We start from the raw sequence: 15,681 nt of genomic DNA, 5'->3' as shown, positions 1-15,681 counted from the left end.
AAGCTTATTGCCAAATCAAACCTTGTCACAAACACAGAAAATTCTTGTAGTTTAGTTGCGCTAGAAGAGAAGTCCATATAGTTCTAAATGGAAAACTCTCTTCCACAAGTGGCGTACACAATAAAGCAATAAATCAATACCGTCTCCCTCGGCAATTTCTCAAAAAAACGATAACCAGCTTCATCAAGAGATTATCTATAGGAAAAAAAGTATTTTTTAAGAAGATTTCTATTCATAATCCTTTTATTTGTCACTATTTCTAACCTACCAAAGTGTAATAATAGAAATAGACTATTTTTAGTGTTTTTTTTCCACAAATTGAACTAATATGCCATGTGCTTAATTTTTTCCTCCATTTTAAACTTCAGTTTTTTATAAGGAAAGGAGGGGGAAGTCTTGATTCGACATGGATGGCATCTACTCATACATTTCTATGACTAGGAAATCAATCAATCAACATACCATTCTTACAAATAATGATGCAAAAACCAGATACATAGATTAAAAGAATTTGATTCACAGAATTTGTACAAATAATTGATAAACCAAATGTGCAAGTTAAAAGAATTTGATTCACAAAATGCCTAAGTCATGCCAATAACAGGACAAACCAATAACCCGAAGAACTCTACCTGGGCAACCATATGATCAGCATCATTCTACCGGCACCATACCAATAAGAGAAATTACCACATTCAAATAAGCGATGACCTTGCAAACATAAAATGGCCCCAAATTAAACCACATTCAGCATCAATCAATCTCTACAGAAGTTTGGTGCAACAAGGAACAAGGATTCCATTCGAGAGAACAATATATTAAAAGATGTATGCACAAAAAGTGAAATTAAGAGAACAAGAAAAAAGTTTTAAATTTTAGACCCATAATTTTTTTTTGATAAGTAACGTAAGAATATTATTAATAATAGAAAAAGTGCCAAGCCGAGTACATTGGGGATGTACTATGGGGGCACAAACTATGAAACAAAAGTACAACGATCAAGAAAAATAGGAATAGAAGAACAAGAAAAATGAGAAAAAACCACACTCCATTCAAAGAGAGCGCGCAAGAAAAAAGACTTAATCTCCAACAAAGAACGTTCACCACCCTCAAAACTTCTAGCATTCCTTTCACGCCAAATGCACCAAATCAAACAATGAGGCACTAATCTCCAAACATCAATGTGACGATGTCGTGCAAACTTTCCTTGCCAAGCCTCAAACAACTCAAGAACAGTATGAGGCATAACCCATTGGACACCAAACAAGCAGAAAACCAAAGACCACAACTCCCAAGCTACGGGGCAATGAAGTAGAAGATGATCTACCGACTCCCCACATCTCTTACACATATAGCACTAGTCAAGCACTATCACACATCTTTTACGAAGGTTGTCTGTTGTTAAGATCTTACCTAAGGAAGCAGACCAAGAAAAGAAAGCCACCCTTAGAGGAACCTTTGATTTCCATATCATTCTCCATGGGAATGAAACAAGAGTAGGAGGGTAGAAATAGCTATAATATCCTCTAACCTCAAAACCTCTATTCCTAGCAGGCTTCCAACAAACCTTATCTGGGCCAAACCCCCGCACTGTCGAAGAATAGACCAACCCCATAAACCGATCAAAGGCTTCTTCTTCCCAATCTTGTGGTGGACAACGAAATTGCACATTCTAGTGAAATCTCCCAGCAGACCAACTCATAACTTCAACCACCAAGGAATCCTTTGACCTACTAAGACAATAGAGCTCTGGAAAGGCCTCTTGGAAAGTACACTCCCCGCACCACACATGCTTCCAAAATTTCACTCTAGTACCATCCCCCACATCATATACAAGGAATTTAGAGAAGTTCAACCAGCCACTTCTAATGTATCTCCACAGGCTGACCCCATAATTTTGGACCCATAATTACCGGCCAGCCAACACTAAGGGAAAGGAAACTTCATGTATTATGCTCCAATAGAAGAAACAAATTGATCTACAGATTTGTAGAAAAAAATATTGATCTACAGAAGCTTGCTGCAACAAACACCTTTAAAAAAATAAATAAACCACGCACCCAAATCTATTAAATAAATGGAATGAAGCCATACCTGGACCATTCTTAATCTACCTGTCCCTCAACAAATGCTTTAAAAAGAAACCATGCACCAAGTCATTCCTAGAAAGCCTAACTCGTGTTATAGGATGAGAAAGCAAAAGCTTTCCCTCATAAAACATATTCAAGACACACTACGATTATAATCGTGGACTACAGCAATAATAAGCATTGTCAGATTAAGCTGTGAATTCATTATTGAAGTTTCCAACACATAATGACCAAAAATAAAATAAGACAGCAAGACAAAGGAAGAAAAATTGCAATAGAAATTTCAAACCCTCACTTTGCAAGACTTGGAATTATAATTCTTCACGAAAATGAAACCTAGGAAATTTAGTCACAAACCCAAGTATTAGACAGAATTAAAACAACAAAAATGTATCCATAAAATTATTATGCTTGAAAGAGAGAAAAACAAAGGGGAAGAAAAAGAGAGTTTATCGCCAAACTCACCTGCTTAAGCTGTGAAGTACCACAAAAAAGAAGAAAAAAAAAAATCTTGCTTCCTACATACAGACAATGTGACAATCCAAACTAGAAATAGAGCTGCTAGCACAACATAACCAGGTTCCACTAGAAGAAAAAAAACATCAATAGAAACAAGACAAGAAGACAAATGTACAAGTGCTACATGAAAGATGACCACATGAGCAAACTGAAAAACAGAATTCCAGCTACATAGTTTGGGATAATTATAAATTATAAGATTTTACTTCTAAAGGAAAAATGAAAATTTTTATAAAGAGCAAGACTACTCAAAAGCACGTTTCACTAAGAAGCAACCAAACAAAATCAACCTAGCTTAAGTACCACAAATGCATCACCACTTAAATTTAAAAAACTGACAAAGTAGACAAGCAAGATATCCAATCTCCAATAATAAAAATGTAGATTAAAATAATTAGTCATTATTATTATTATTATTATTATTAAAGACTACAAAGAAAGAATATATATATATATATATATATATAAAATAGAAAACCAAAAACCTCTTAAGGGTCCAGCAAGTAGTTAAGGGAGTATTAGGATCAAAAGCAAAAACTAAAACACAGTTGCAATAGAAGCCTATGCTCAACCCAAAGTCAATCCAACAAATTGTTTTTCTAACTCATAAATATCTTACTCCAATACTTTAAACTTCAAATTAAGAAAAAAATAATGAAATCAAGACATAAAGAGAGCTTATTACCTAAGGACCCCCATCAAACTTTGCCACCCAAGTAGATATACAGCATGAAATTTTTTAAACACAAGAATTGGGGCAACCGAGCCATAAGACCCAAAATATCACACCCACACAGTCCAACTATACAAACCACATCCATAGAAGTAAAACTATGAAACCTATACAGAAGACACAAGGAAGCATACACATGTACTGTTCTGGAATTTAAAGAGCAGCCATGTTTAAAGAATGCAAATATTTAACATATATGACTGCCCAATAATGAATCACAATTTATTATTTATTTTTCACAATATTGACCAAAGCTGATGGCAATAGAAAAAAATGATCTTAAGTTCTAAAGTTTTCATGAGTGCAAGTTGAAGGCAATAAAAAAAGGAACAAGGACAATCGTGATGAGCAATGCTATGGTTTAATAAAGTCAGCAAATTCTCATTTACAAATTGAATTTTAAATACTTGGAACACAGAATAACCTACCAGTCCTTTTTCTTCCATACTCTCCTTGAATGGTGCTTAGTTTTACCTTCATGCACTTCTTTGTCCCTCCCTGTTCTTCTTGATCATTGTAATTTGGGTTACTAATTTCTGCCACTATAGTACATTTCCAGTGTACTTGGGTGGGCTACTCCCTAATTAAAAGTTCTTACGTTATTTATCAAAAAATAAATAATAACCTGCCAGACAACAATAAGGGAAGAGACAGTATACATATTTGGGCTCCTAATAAAGAGGATCAAATTGATCTAGAAAAGCAGACATCGATCCAACATACCTGCCTTAAAAATCTGCTGCCTTAAAAATCTGCAAAGAAACAAAGTCCATAAAATAAATTGTACAAGAGACAAGATCATGTTCAAGGGTAAAAAAACATGAAATCAAAAGAGAATGATAATCGAAAGACTTCTACACACTCTTGCTGAAAGAGTAAATCAAAATTTTTCCACTTGTAGACACATCATGATTAAAGTCTTTGAATTAGCAATAGATAGCAGGACATAATGAAGCTCCATTGTTAGCACAAACTAGAGAAACATTCAAGCAGAAACATTAATCTTCACATGTTGGGGAGAGAATGATGAGATAAATTGACAAATTGATAAATAAAAAAAATGCTGCCTTAGATCCTCATATAAAAATTCAAGACTTCTAAGCACTTCCCAATCTGTAGACACATCAAGATTCAAGAATTCTGACTACCAACAAATAGCAAGATATAATAAACCTCTAGTTGTAGGCTAACAAAAATGACATTGATGGTGAAATAGACAACAAATAGCAAGACTTCAATTAACAAAATGAAGTTGCTGGCCAACGAACTAAAAAAACACACAAGCAGAAACATTATCATTTAGCTATTATGAAGAGAATAGTGAAATCAACTGATAAAGAAAGATTATTGCCTTAGATTCTCATCAAACTCCATCCCAAGTAGACATACCATACCTACACATATTCAACAGATTAATTTAGGGGTAACAAAATCAATAAAACCCTCCTATCCCAGAGCATGATCCAACAATACAAAAGAAAACTACAGAACTTTGAAACCCAACCAACCTATAGAGGAGGTATAAGGAAGCACAAACCTAAACTTCCCTTGTATTTAGAGAACAGCTATTTTTAAGGCATGCAGATCTTATCTTATCAATCTGCCAATGACAATAAATCGATATTGACTATTATGAAAATTCAAAGCCTAACTCGTGCAAATCACCACAGGAACCACCCACACTAATAAAAGGTATTACCACATACGAATTAGATATAAGCTTACCAAAATAGAATGACTAAAGTCGAACTAGAAAGCAGAACAAGAATTTCAATGGAACTTTCGAACCCTCGTTGAGTGAGACTGAAATTTATAATCCTCAAGGAAACCAGATCCTAAAAAAAAGCATATATTGTCCATTATTGGAAAACAATAGGGAAAATATCCTCATAATTCATATGATTGAAGGAGAGAATAAAGAAAACAAGGGAGGGAGAAAAGATTGCTTATGCCAAACTAAACTCCATCACTTAAGCTGCCAACAAGAACAACAAGCCTTAAGCTGCCAAGCACCAATAAAAAATTCCAGTGAGATTTTTTCACATGCACCTACAATTGCAAAAGTTGTATAACGAGTAGAACTCTTCCATACAAGGTAAATCTTATATTTTTCTAGCATTCAAACAACCATTTTTAAAGCTGGCAGCTCTTATCTTATATGACTGCCCAATGACAAAATTGACAATCTTAGGCTCTTAAAAGTTGTAATAAGTGCATGTAGATGACAGTTAGAAAAAGGAACTGGAACAAAAATGCCGAGTAATGCTGGGATTAGTTAAAGCTGAATAAATGGATCCTAAAATACACATAATGGAAGCACCAGTATTTTTTTTACAATGTCATTTTAACTTTTTAAAACTTATAATTACCAGCAAGCCAACAATAAGGAATCGTGCCCCTGTAGTAGACACATCGAGATTCAAGACTTCAGACCAACAACAAACAGCAGGACATAATGATCCAACAATACAAGAGAAAACCATATAACTTTGAAACCCTACCAACTCACCCATAGAGCGGACATAAGGAAGCACAGCCCCACACTTCATAGGCATTTAGAGAAAAGAAAGTCTTTATAGCATGCATATCTTATATTTTATATGGCTGCCAATGACAATAAATCACCATATTGACAAAAGCTACAAAAATCATAAGAGGTTTAGCAAATGACCAAATTCACGATTGAAATCTCAAGTTCTAAAAGGTTGTGACAAGTGCAAGTAGATGGTAGTAGAAAAAGGAACAAGTGCTAATGTTATGAATTATGATGCAAATACCATGACTCAAGTTAAAACCAATTCACATAAAGCCAAAGTGCCAAACTATTGCCAATCACAGGACAAAGCAAAATCATCTATATTATTCTACCTCCACAACCAAATATGGGTCACTATCACCATCGATAAACCTGTCCCATAAAAGCAAGAGATGAGTTCATACATTTGAATAAGAGATGAGTTGTCCCACATAGAATGATCAAAACTAAACAAGACTCTGGTAAAAAGGGAAAAGAATTGCACAGGAATTTTCACACCACCACTGGCTGAAACTAACACGAGGAAAAGAGATCTTATTGCAGAATCAAACTTCCGCCATTAAGTCCAAAAAAATTCTGCTTCCTGTAGACATGTAAGGATTGAGATTTAGCACTCCTAAAATTGCAGAAGTAGACAAAAAAAAATTTAAAAGAAAAAAAAGGAAGAACTCATCTCTACAAGATAAATACAAGAAAGTCGAAATCAGTTTCGCCTCCTATAAACAGTCAAAATTAAATTATCAGCATTGTGTTCATAAAACCACAAAGAGAGCACCACCAGCTTATAAAGAACGTATTACTCAGTGCTCATATAATACAGAGTCCAGAATAACAAAGACTGAAGACTAACAACTTGGTTCGATTTTCACATGATAAGCCACTCACTTTCTATGATGAGGAAATCAATTGACAATAACATAAGATTGCAAATTATGATGCAAGTTCTCCATATAATTCCCAGAAAGCCCAACTCATACAGAAGCATAAACCTATACTTTAAAGGCATTTAAATAGCAGACATGTTTAAACCAAGCTACAGCTATCTTACATAATTAACCAAAGACAATAAATCACCATATCAACCAAAACTCCCAAAACCACAAAAGAGGTTTTTAATAAATAATGAATTTATCAATTATCTTAAATTCTAAAAAGTTGTAAAAAGTTCAAGTAGATGGCACTAACAAACATGCCGAGTACTGCTGGAATTAGTTATGACTACAGAAATGCAGACTGAAATGCACACAATACAAAAATCAACCACCCAACAATAAGGGAAAGGAAAATTTTCTTATTTGTGCCACTAAAGAAGACAAACCAGATCAATCTATAAAACCAACTTGGCAGCAACAAATTCCTTAAAAACTGCCAAGTACCAAAATCACTAAAATAAATTAAAATGGAATAGGATCATATTCAAGGGAAAAACTTCAAATACTTATAAACAAAAGGTGAAAAGGTACAAGAAAGACATAAGATGTTACACAACATCTGTTGCTCCAGTATATAGTTGTGAAATCTTCAGACTAATAAAAAACTCGGTTCAACATGGGATGCATCTGGCTACTCCTATTCAGTTATAAGGATATCAATCAAAAAAAAAAAAAATCTATGATATCCAGAGACAAAAGTTAAATCCATGTAATTCTAAGAAAGCTTTATAATCCACTCGGAAACCAAAGCCTAGAAAAGCAATCACAGGCCCAAATATTAGAAAGAATTAAATCAAGAAGTTCTTCCCTATAATTCTAATCATTATAGGAGACAAAAACAAAAACAGGAGGAAAAGAGATCTTATTGCCAAATCAACTCCACTACTTAAGCTGCCCAAAGGGGGGATAATCCAACTTCCTGTAACCAATAAGTAGCAATGCCAGATTAAATACAAATTAGATATGGGGCAAGTATCACTAGAAGCAGAGATTAACAACAGAAATAAGACACTAAGACAAATGCACAAGCACTGAATGAAAGTGCAATCCCTCAGTTGTGCAGGCATTAATTTCCCACAAGAGAAAACTGAAAATACTTGCATTCCAAAGCTACAATTCCAAACAACTCTTAAGTTATAAAAAAATAAAATTCAAAGAGGAAAGAAAAAAGAAAAGAAAAGAGCAACACTACTTAGAACACAAAATCATATGTATGATTGAAAATAGACAAAATCAAATTAGCCTTAGTTAAGGCACCACAAGTGCATCTGAAATACATCATATACCCAAACAAATAAATAAATCCACATAATGCAGACAGACAATACACACAATCCTAAGAATACAAACTGACATGTGTCCAGAAGAAGAAGAAAAAAAAAAAAAAGAGTCAAGCAAGTAGTTAAAGAGGAAATTACCTTTTTTTTAATGCGAGTTAAAGAGTAAATTACTGTCGATCTAAAATACAAAGGCAAAAAGGTTAAATGATAAATAACTATATTCAATATAAGCCATTTAAGTTACTTAACAAAAAAAATATATAAGCCTTTTAAGTTATAATAAGGGAAACGAAATTTCACATATTTACCCTCCTATACAAGAGAACCAAACTGACCTAGATGCCAAATTTGCTGCAAAAAATGCCTTGAAAAGTAGCCTAGCACCGAAATCTATAAAACAAATTGAACAACCAGGAATAGTAAACACATTCGAGGAAGAGTATATCAAAAGATTAATAAGAGAAGAACGAAGACGAAAGAAAAAAAGGAGTTTTCAATTGTCGCATTCAATTACACAGCTCAAGCACCATCTTTAAGCAAGACTTTTACAAAGACTTTGTTGCTCAAGTACAAGAAAGCCCAAATCACAATTTCCCCTCCCGCATACATATAAAGTTTAAATAATCAAACATTTTTGTTTCAACATACAAAACAATTGTAGGAGCTAGGAAAGTAGTCGTCACAACCACAAAATAAACATCAACTTATAAAGAAGTCTTGATGGCATCTGCTCATTCATTTTCTTTGAATTGGAAATCAATCAGCAACATATTTTATGAATAATGATGCAAAATTCAAATACGTAAGTTAAAAGCATTTTTTTCATTAACAGAAAACCCCAACTAATGGCAATTACAGGACAAACCAATAACCTATATAATTCTCCCTTGGCAACAAAAGCGTCAGCATCAATCTACTTGCCCCACACCAATAAGAGGAATCTACCTGTCCAATACCAACAAGCATGATCAAAATCTAATGTCACCCGGTGAATAGGAATTCAAAAATACCTTAATCTAATACTTAAACCTCCACTAGTCAAATGAAGAAGAAAATTTAAATCTATCTACTCCATTCATAAACCAATGCCAAGAAATGCATTGCAGGCTGAAAAACTAAAAATCATATCATATCATATCAAATACTATATATAATAGCAGAATCTAAGAGAGAGCAAGGCCCTACAATTAAGGATGTGCTGACATGTAAGAAAAAAACCCAATTAGAAATCTGCCATGTTACTAGTCAAAAAACACGGAATAAAAAGCGAAAGGTTTTGCCTTTCGGGTCTTCAAGATTTAAAAAATCAAGCATTGCACCCCTTCCCTATTGAAAGAAAAAACGCTTAAGCGGACTGTTAGCTGCCAACTTTTATCAATAAACACTGCCTAAAATTCTTTCAGCCAATTCATAAAAATCTGAAACAACGTGATCCTAGGTAGTTGTGAAATTAACTACAACGGCCATCTTCCATTTTGAACCATTTTTTTCCCTGCGAAAACAGTGTTAAAAGTTCCAAATTAAGGTTTTGCTCTTCTGCAAAAATAATTTACTTAGGAAAGAAAGTCGTTGGATTTACAGCAGCAAGTCGAAAGGTGAGAATATTTTTCATGTGCTATTTTTTGATGAGACCAAATAAAATAAAATAAAACAAAACACTGAAACTTGAAAATGTTGGCAGAGAAGCACAGTGAAAAGGAAAAAAAGAAAAAAAAAATAGAAAAGAAAAGATGATGGGAAGGGAGTTCACAAAGGCCCACTAACGAGGAAGAAGTAAAGAACTGAAGAGTAATGGAGGAAAGGAAAGTGATTTAATAGGAAGAGTAGAGGCAAGATAAATCTCAATCACGGATGGGATTGGGAATAGTAAAAGTAATTTAATAGGAACCTTCTTTCAAGGTTCATACTTTACAAAATACCCAATATGTCTTCATTTACAAAAAGACCATTTTATTGCTTTATTTTTAATAAGAATATAATCTCTTTATTTATTTATACTTTCACTTAAAATAAATATATATATATATATATATATTAACAGTCATTATTATATTGGGTCCTAAAAATAAAACACTATTAAATTTATTAAGTTTACTTACAATTACTTTGTCTATGCATCTATTTCTTTTTTTCTTTTTTCTTTTTTTGGATCCATCACGATCCAACAATACAAGAGAAAACTATATAACTTTGAGACCTTACAAACTCACCTATAGAGTGTACATAAGGAAGCAGATACTCACACTTCTCAGGCATTTAGAGAACAGCAAGTCTTTAAAAAGCATGCAGATCGGATATATTATAAAGCCAAATTATTGCCAATCACAGGGCAAAGCAAAAACCAGTATTATTCTACCTCCACAACCAAATTTGGATCACCATCACTGTCAATCTACCTGACCCATACAAATAAGAGATGAGTTGTCCCAAACAGAATGATCAAAACTAAACAAGACTGTATTACAAAAGGAAAAGAATTTCAATGAAGTTTCAAACCATCAGAGGCAGACACTAACAGGAGGAAAAGAGATCTTATTGCAGAATCTAACTTCCTCCATAAGTCCAAAAAAAAATTCTGCTTCCTGTAGACACGTTAGGATTGAGATTTTAACACACACTCAAAATTGCAGAAGTTGCCATAAAAACTTTCTTTCAAAGAAATTATCTCTACAAGATAAATACAAGTCAAAATCAGTTTTGCCTGCAGTAAACAATCAAAATAAAAATTATCAACATGTGTTCATAAAACCACAAAGAGATCATCACCAGCTTATAAAGAAGCATGTGTTACTAACAAAGACTTCAGACTAACAACTTGGTTCAATATTGACAAGATCTGCCAACTCACTTTCTATGATGAGGAAATCAATCTTCAATAACCTTAAGATTACAGATTATGATGCAAATTCTTCATGTAATGCCCAGAAGGCCCAACTCATGCCAATCACCACGGCACGTGATCTGCCCACACCAATAAATGAAACTACTACAAAAAAATCATATATCAGCTTGCCAAAACATAATGACTCAAAATCGAATGAGTCAGCAGGACAAGGGGACAAGAATTCCAATGAAAGTTTCAAACCCTCATTGAGTGTGACTGGAATTTATAATCCTCAAGGAAACCAAATCCTAAGAAATGCATACATGTCCCAAGCATTAGAAGGAATTAGAACAATTGGAAAAATATCCTTATAATTCATTTGATTGTAGCATAGAATAAAGAAAACAAGGGAGGAAAAAGGAAGCTCATCGCCAAACCAAACTCTACTGCTTGAGGTGCCTGGCACCAAAAAAAATCCAGTGAGAATTTTTCACCTGGACCCAAAATTGCAAAAGTTGCAAAAACGACTAGAATTGATGACGTTCAAAACAACCATGTTTGAAGCTGGCTGCTTTTATCTTATACGACTGCCCAATGATGATATTGAAGACCTTAGGTTCTTAAAAGTAGTAAGAAGTGCAAGTAGACAGCAATAGAGAAAGGAACCAGGAAAAAAATGCTAAGTAGTTCTGTAATTAGTTAAAACCAAACAAATGAAGCCTGAAAAACACACAATGCAAGCAACAATTTTCGTTTACAATGTTAATTGAATTTTTAAACTTATCATTACCAGCCAGCCAACAATAAGGGAATGTGCTCCAACAGACAAGAACCAAATCGATCTAGAAAAGCCAACTTCACAGAAACAAATGCCTTCACAGGGCTGTCGAGGACCAAAACCTATAAGTAAATTGAACCAGGAATAGTATAGTATCATGTTAGTGGGAACACTATACTAAGGACATATAAGCAAAATGTGAAATTCAAGAACCCAAAAAAAAAAAAAAAAAAAAAGATCTTTCTTATTGTTGCAGTCAACACGCAGCCAAGTTCAAAAAAAAAGTAAAGACTTTTATACAACCTCAGCTGCTTAAGTACAAGAAAGTCCAACTCAATTTCCCCTGATGTAGATAGATCAAGATTAAAATAATCAACATTGTCCACACAAAACAACAAGATGGACATCTACAGCTTATAAAGAAACATGTCAATCAGTGCTCAAATATGAGACCAGAAATAACAAAAACTTCAGACTGAAAATGAACCTGATTTGATATTGACAGTATCTGCCCACTCACTTTCTACGACAAGGAAAGCAGTCAGCAACAATCTAAGGTTACAAGATATAATGCAATTCTAGAGACATAAATTTGATCCATGTCATTCCTACAAAGCCCAACACATGCAAATCATAACAGGATAAAGCAAAAGCCTGAATTATTTTTCCCTGGCAAACATCGGTTACAAACTTTGTTAATTTTCCTGCCCCACAACAATAAGAGGCATTACCATCTTCAGATTGAATGAGAAAAAAATTAAACAAGACAGGACAGAGGAAATATAATTGCTAGGGAAATTTCAAACCCTCACCAGGTGGGACATTGAATTTATGGCTGCCCAAAAAAGCTAAGCCTAACAGAAGCAGGCCCCAATATTATAAAGAATTAAAAGAGCCAAAAATTGTATAATTCTTATGACAAGAGACAGATGAAAGTGGGACAAAAAGAGAGCTTATCACTATATCAAACTCAACCACTTCTGCTAAGTACCCAAAAAGAAAATACCGGTTCCTGTAGATTTATAAGGAATAGATTTTTAACATGCACTAAGAACTTCAAAACAACGAATAAAATGAACTACTATATTTCGGTATAAAAATAATCCAACAAATATAAAGATAAATACTTATAACACTGAAAGCCTAGCTCTTCCCTGTTGCCAGATATTTGGTGACACGGAAAAGAATCAACAACAATCCAACTTAACAAATTATGATGCAAATCAAGAAATATAAAGTGAATTCCTTGTAATTCCCAAAAAGTCCAACTACTGCAAAGAGAAGAGAAAGCAAAACCTGTATCGTTTTACTGCTACAACCAAATTCAGATTACACATGGCTATATTACTGCTCCACACCAATAAGAGACATCACTGGCTTAAACTGGATATCATTACTGAGGTTGCCAACACAAAATGACCAAAAATAAAATGAGACAGCAAGGAACAAAAATTACAATAGAAGTTTCAAAACATCATTCAGAAGACTAGAACTTTTTTTATTTTTATAAATACTAGAACTTGTAACTCTCCTAGGAAAAGCATTCACACACCCTATTAGAAAGGCATTAAAACAAGAAAAAATTATCCTTCAAATTCTTTTGATTGTAGTAGAGGAAAAGGAAGTAACATAAAAAGGGAGGAAAAGAGAGCCTATTGCCAAATCAGACTCCACTGCTTGAGTGGCATACCACAAAAATAATAATTAAAAAAAAAAATGCTGCATTCGGTAGAAAGATAATAAGTGGCAAACCAAATTGGATATGAAACTCCCAACATAGGATGACCAAACGGATGTAGAAAGCTCAAACCTTTAGTGGCTTATAATTCATATGATTGAAGGAGAGAATAAAGAAAACAAGGGGGAAAGAAAATATTGCTTATCACCAAACTAAACTCCATCACTTAAGCCGCCAACAACAACAACATCAAGCCTTAAGCTGCCAAGCACCAAAAAATATTCCCAGTGAGATTTTTTCACATGCACCTACAACTGCAAAAGTTGCATAACGAATAGTACAGGGTAAATCTTATATTTTTTGGGCATTCAAACAACCATTTTTAAAGCTGGCTGCTGTTATCTTTTATGACTGCCCAATGACAAAATTGACAATCTTAAGTTCTTAAAAGCTGTAATGAGTGCATGTAGACAGCAGTTAGAAAAAGGATCAGGGACAAAAATGCCAAGTAATGCAGGGATTAGTTAAAGCTAAACAAATGGAGCCTAAAATACACATAATGGAAGCACTTTTTTTTTATTTTACAATGTTAATTAACTTTTAAAACTCATAATTACCAGCCAGCCAACAATATGGAATTGTGCTCTTATAGAGAAGAACCAAATCAATTGAGGAAAGTCAACTTCACCAAAACAAATGCCTTAAAAGAGCTAGCGAGGACCAAAACCTACAAATAAATTGAACAAGGAATAGTATAGCATCACAGTTAGTGGGAACACTATATTAAAGGACTCATAAGCAAAATGAAAAATCAAGACAGTGTGAGATTTCTTATTGTTGTAGTCTACAGAGTTTAGGTTCGAAAAAGATTATAGACTTCTACACAAACTCGCCAGCTCAAGTACAAGAAAGTCCAAATCAGTTTCCAATCCTGTAGGCAGATCAAGATAAAAATGATCAAACATTGTCCACATAAAACAACAAAATAGACATCACCAACTTATACAGAAGCATGGCAAAAACTTCAGGGCTCAAATATGAGTCCAGAATGGCAAAAACTTCAGCCTGGATATGGACTTGGTTCAGAAATGACAGTATCTACCCACTCACTTTCTACAACTAGGAAATTAATAAGCAACAATCTAAGGTTACAAACTATGATACAAACCTTTCTGAACGAATTAGCTCCTTGGTAATCGTAACCTATGATGCAAACCATTCAAACTTTTATCAAAATAACTACAATGCAAACCTAAAGACATAAGTTAGATCCATGTCATTCCAAGGAATCCCAAATCATGTAAATGAAGACAAGATAAAGCAAAAATTTGTATTATTTACCCTCGGCAACCATCTTAAGGTCACAAACTTTGTCATTTACCTGTCCCACAACAATAAGAGGCATTACCATATTCAAATTGAACAAAACAAGACAGAGGAACAAGAATTGCAAGGGAAATTTCAAATCCTCACTAGATGAATTGAACTTATAGCAGTCCAAAAAACCAAAGCCTAAGAATAGCAGTTATAGGTCCATGAATTAGAAAATTAAGACAAATTGCAAGAGACTAAGGGCCAAAAAAAAAAAAAATCCTGTAGACATATAAGGAACAGATTTTTGTCATGCACAAAGAAAGCAAAACATTTAATAAAAAACTACAATATTTCAGTAGAAACCAATAATTATAAATATAAATTATTCCAACTCTGAAAACCCCGATCTTCTCTATTGCCAAATATTTGATGACAGCGATATTAATCAGCAACAATCCAATTCAAAATATATGACACAAATTAAGAAATATAATGTTAATTACATGTAATTCCAAAAAGTCCAACTAATCTAGGAGAAGAGAAAGCAGAACCTGTATTGTTTTCCCTCTACAACCATATCCAAGTCACGCATAGTAATATTCTTTCCTCAATCCAATAAGAGGCATTGCCAGATTAGCTTGTGAATTCATTATTGAGGTTGCAAATGCAGAATGACCAAAAATTTAAATAAGCCATCAAGAAAAACAAACAAGAATTACAATAGAAGTTGAAGACCTCACTCAAGGAGGCTGGAATTATAATCCTCCTACAAAAGCCAGTCACAGACCCAAGCATTAGAGAGAATTAAGAAAATAAAAAACTATCCTTCAAACTCTTATCATTGTAGCAGTAATAAAATAAAAAGGAAGGAAAAGAAAGCCTATTGCCAAATCAGATTCCACGGCTTAACCTGCAAAGTACCACAAGATTATATATATATATAACCTGCTTCCTGCATAAACAAAATAAGTCACAAACCAAATTGGATATGGTGGAT

At 33.7% G+C, this 15,681-nt stretch overlaps 2 long non-coding RNA genes across 52 annotated transcripts in view; both read right to left on the bottom strand.

Annotated features, from left to right (window-relative positions):
- LOC126705646 (uncharacterized) overlaps positions 1-15,681 on the bottom strand; it is a 40,267-nt gene that overhangs the window by 12,249 nt on the left and 12,337 nt on the right. For 4 of the 50 annotated variants that reach the window (XR_007648371.1, XR_007648363.1, XR_007648368.1 and 1 more), the window contains exons 2-3: positions 2,095-2,114; positions 633-1,979 (exon numbers count right to left, since the gene is read on the bottom strand). The exons of 33 other annotated variants lie outside the window; for them this stretch is intronic. This is a non-coding gene — a long non-coding RNA (uncharacterized LOC126705646). Of the gene's footprint in view, positions 1-21; positions 265-632; positions 1,980-2,094; positions 2,427-4,070; positions 5,132-15,681 lie in introns of those variants that run through there. 13 more of the 50 variants (XR_007648355.1, XR_007648349.1, XR_007648352.1 and 10 more) reach the window with 10 other exon arrangements.
- On the bottom strand, positions 8,223-13,672 carry LOC126705650 (uncharacterized). Of its 2 annotated transcripts, XR_007648381.1 has the most exons (4): positions 10,334-13,672; positions 8,963-9,035; positions 8,426-8,480; positions 8,223-8,268 (listed from the first exon to the last, which is right to left on the bottom strand). It is a non-coding gene; the product is annotated as an uncharacterized LOC126705650 (long non-coding RNA). The 2 variants fall into 2 exon arrangements; XR_007648380.1 differs by having other exon boundaries at positions 8,426-9,035.

Source organism: Quercus robur, chromosome 11 (genome assembly GCF_932294415.1).
Source record: "Quercus robur chromosome 11, dhQueRobu3.1, whole genome shotgun sequence".
Taxonomy (NCBI): Eukaryota; Viridiplantae; Streptophyta; class Magnoliopsida; order Fagales; family Fagaceae; genus Quercus; species Quercus robur.
Note: the sequence above shows the minus strand (reverse complement) of the source record. Positions and strands in the feature narration are given on the sequence as shown.